Raw genomic sequence first — 4,324 nt, 5'->3', positions numbered from 1 at the left:
GAAAAACTTCAATTACCAAGTAGCAAGTTAGTTCTCCAAGATCTAACATTTCAAATTGCAATGCCATCAATTTCATGAATTGGTTTATGAACTCTAGACTTGTTCCCGTTACAAATAAATCATCTACATAAACCATAACAATTATATATTCTCCATTTGAAAACTTTTTATAAACCGCATTTTCTTGTATGCATCGCTGAAAACCTATATTTTTCAACGTGTTATTAAGTTTCAAATTTCATGCTCTTGGAGATTGTCAAAGACCGTATAAAGCTTTTTCTAATTTGTAGACTTTTTTTCTTCCCCTTGCTTCACAAAACCTTTCGGTTGGCTAACATACACTTCTTCTTTTAAATCTCCATATAAAATTCCATTTTTACGTCCAAGCGATGAATCTTCCATCCTTTACCGGCTACAAGAGCAAGCAGTAGTCTTATTGTCTCGAGACGAGCTACCGGCGTGAATACTTCATCAAAATCAATACCTTGCTCTTGTATATAGCCTTTAGCAACTAGATGCGCTTTGTACCTTGTAACTGATCCACTCGTATTTCTTTTAATTTATTACAACCATCTTAAGCCAATGGGTTTAGCATCTTTAGGAGGGAGGACAAGTTTCCACGTGTTGTTCTTCTCGTTGGAGTCAATTTCGGCCTTCATTGCATCGAGCCAATTCTTATTCACTTTGTCTTCCTTAAAATTCTTTGGTTCTTCATCGAGTCTCAACATTACATGATCCACATTTAGCTCGTAGCTATTTAATCTTCTTGGCAACATTGAAGTTCGAGTAGAGAGGCAGGGTGGGATGGAACTTGCATTGTTATTATGATCATCATCGGGTTGCGATGGGTTGCTATCATCGTGAGAGGTGTCATTGGTTTGGTTGGTTTGGGTCGGATCCGAGATCTGTTCGGTTTTGGTTGTAGTTGGGCCCGAACCACCATTATATTGGGCTATTTGATCATTACTCCACAAGACCGTAAACGTACACGGTCCATTTCCAGCTTGATTTTTGGGTTCATTACTCCATTGCAATGTCTTATTTTCATCACTAATTTCATAGGCACTTATAATTATTTTATTTCCCCGTAGATTATATAACTGAAATCCTCCCGAATTGGATTCCTTTCCAAAATATACCAATGGATGTGACATATCATCAAGTTTCTTCAAATGTTTTGAGACAATTCTTTCGTATGCGACACACCCAAATACTTTCAAGTCTTCAAGTTTTGGTTTTTCACCATAAAATTTCTCGAATGGCAATCTTTCAATGCTCAAGTTGGTGTTCGATTTATGATGTAAGTTGCATGACGAATCGCTTCACCCTAAAATTGGTTAGGATCATCTTTTGCTTTCATTAGGCACCGAGTCATCTCTAATACAGTCCGATTTCTTCGTTCAATAATTCCGTTTTGTTGAGGTGCATATGGATCCGTCAACATACGCGTTATCCCTTCTTCATCACAAAAACGGTTCAACCCATGTGATGTGAATTCTCCAACTCTATTCATACGAAATGTATTGATCTCTTTATCGGTTCTTTATTCAATTGATGTCTTGAAACTCTTAATAATTTCGGATGCATCGCTTTTGTGTTTCAAAAGAACAAACCACATGTATCTAGAACAATCATCAATAAGAACTAAAATATAAATATTACCCGCTTGGGTGGGGGGATCAACCGGTCCATAAATATCTCCATGCACCATATTGAGAATATTTGTAGCTCTATACTTAGCTTTCTTTGCAAATAACTGCTATGTTTGTTTTCCAACAGTGGAAGATTCACAAAGTTGGACTTGGTGTTAGATTGCTGGTACCCCTTTAGCTAGCTTGTGCAACACGTTTATCGCGCCAAAATTAATGTGGCTAAGTCGTGTGTGCCATACACAAGCTTCTTCATTGAATTTGGCTTCCAAGCAATGTGGTTTTCCAACTTTTAACTTTACTTTGTAGAGTTTGTTTGAACTTCTGGGGACTTTCATAAGCAAACTTTCATCCCCATCTCGCATGGTTAATAAATCACCTCTCATCCGAATGTCACACCTAGTTTTTGTAGATTGCCCGAGGTTAATAACATTGCTACCACGTGATGGGATATAATAAATATCCTTCATTATTTTTTGCTCGCCGCTTTTTCCTTTCAAAAAAATCGACCCTTTTCCTTTAATGCTAACACATGATCCATCTCCAAATCTCACATTTCCAGTTATATTCTTATTTAGTTTATAAAAATAAGAGTACTTGTCGGTCATTTGGTTGCTCGCACCATTGTCTAAGTACCAAATTTCGTCTTCATCGGCATTTGCTTAACCTTTTGGAGGGATATATTTGTCTCCATTCAAGAACACCATTTCTTGAACTGTATTCATCATAAAGAATGTCCCTTCTTCATGATTTGTATCTCCTTCGGGTGTCTCACTAAGGTTTTCCTCATGATTTTTGGTTCGATCCAGACATCTAGAATTGAAGTGTCCATATTTGTCACACTGGTAACATTGGATGTTTGAGAGATGTCTTTGCTCGTGTTGTTTTCCCTTTTTCTTTTGATCTTCATGATTTTTAGAAGATTTCGAGTGACTGTAAGCTTTTGTGTTACCTCGACCACGTCCTCTACCTCAATAATTTGAACCCCGACCTCTACCTCTTGATGGTTCGCTGTTTCTGTTGGACGATTATGCTTTGGAATAAAGTAATTTGTTTTGAGTCTCAGTTAATTTTTCTTCTCCCTTGATTCTTTCTTCATAAGCTTTTAAGCGACCAACCACGTCTTCAAAGCCTATCGTCTTAAGGTCCAAAACTTATTCAAGTGTTGCACCTATGTGGACAAATCGCCTAGGGAAGCTCGTAAGAAACTTCTTCGCAAGCTTCTGTTCAGTCATGAGCTCTCCTAGTGAAGCGGATTTCGAAGCAATTCCGGATAATTTTACTGCGAAGTCATCTATGGTGCTTGTGTCACTCATTTTCATATTTTCAAAATATGTGATTAGGGTTGGGAATCTCGCTTCCTTTACTCGATTTCCTCCGAGAATTCCTCTTTTTATTGCATCCCACATCTCTTTTCTAGTTTTTAGATTACCGATTTAAAGAATTAAGTCTCCCGGAATCCATTGAAACAACAATCCTTTGACGATGTTGTTCTTCTTCATGTCATCTAGTCCGAGATCCATCACATCCCTGAAGCCAGGAATCCCGAGTAACACCTCTATATACATCCTCCAAATTGTGTAATTCGTGGACGTAAGGTTTAGGCACTAAAAATCAATGAAGTCTTTTCCTTCACCGGTGGCTGTGATGATTCTCCTCTTGTCATCACTGGTAGTCTGATTTTCTGATTAGGTTCCACACGAACTTTGTTTTAGATTCATATTGATCCTACAAAACCCACGACAAGAATGATGGTTTTCTGAAGGTTTGTATTGATTGAATACACTCAAGTATGAATAACAAAGAATGAATAAAACAAGGCAAATATTAAACTGAAAAACACGTATAATCACAAATATGCTTTCACTAAGAAATAAGGGTTCTCACAAAGAGAACGAGGCCATAAAGACGGCACAAAGCATTGCCTTAGGGTTTCACCCTAAGGTTGATTATATATGATTAGAATAACTAATATCCCACAATTTTGGGGATGTATACCTATCTAAGTAAAGGTCTGATCCTAATCACTAAGATTACGGATCAGACATCTATTCTAAATATACAACATATATCTACCTAATATACAAAGATTACTTAAATTACGAAGTTCACGCTGACGCTCATATACTTGGGCTGGTGTTGGCGCTGGTGATCAGCGTGAAGTGTTTGACTCATCAGATCATAAGGTGTGACCTTAGAATCTCCCATATTTGATGATGTCAAAACTAATATTCAACAAATTCTTCAGCTTTAAAGAATGCTCCCCCTGAGAAAGTGTACGACTCTTCCCATTTTTTGTTAGCAGTAGTATAAGCAGTAAGAGCAGCGGAAACAATCAGCAGTATCATGAGCTGCAGCGGAATGATAGATGATGAGGAGATGATAGAATGTTGATACCTGCTCCCCCTTAGATTTAGCTCCGCCTTAAATAAATAACATCGAAAGTTGATATCATGAGTCGTTGCAATACATTACGATTAGTTCTGAAATGGTTGGCATCCTTGTTCGCATCCAAAGATTAGAGACTACGATGGCTTGCGATCGTTCGCATCCAATCGCATACAATAGCAACCTGATTTCTAGACTGTAAGGACTTACGATCGTTCGCATCCAATCGCAAACTGAATTCTTCTCATAATACTTTTTTCATTAAATACCCCTTTTGATTATAAAGA

The sequence above is a fragment of the Lactuca virosa genome, chromosome 4, assembly GCF_052849685.1.
Source record: "Lactuca virosa cultivar CGN04683 chromosome 4, Lactuca_virosa_CGN04683_v6, whole genome shotgun sequence".
NCBI classification, from domain to species: domain Eukaryota; kingdom Viridiplantae; phylum Streptophyta; class Magnoliopsida; order Asterales; family Asteraceae; genus Lactuca; species Lactuca virosa.
This window is presented reverse-complemented; position numbering follows the sequence as displayed.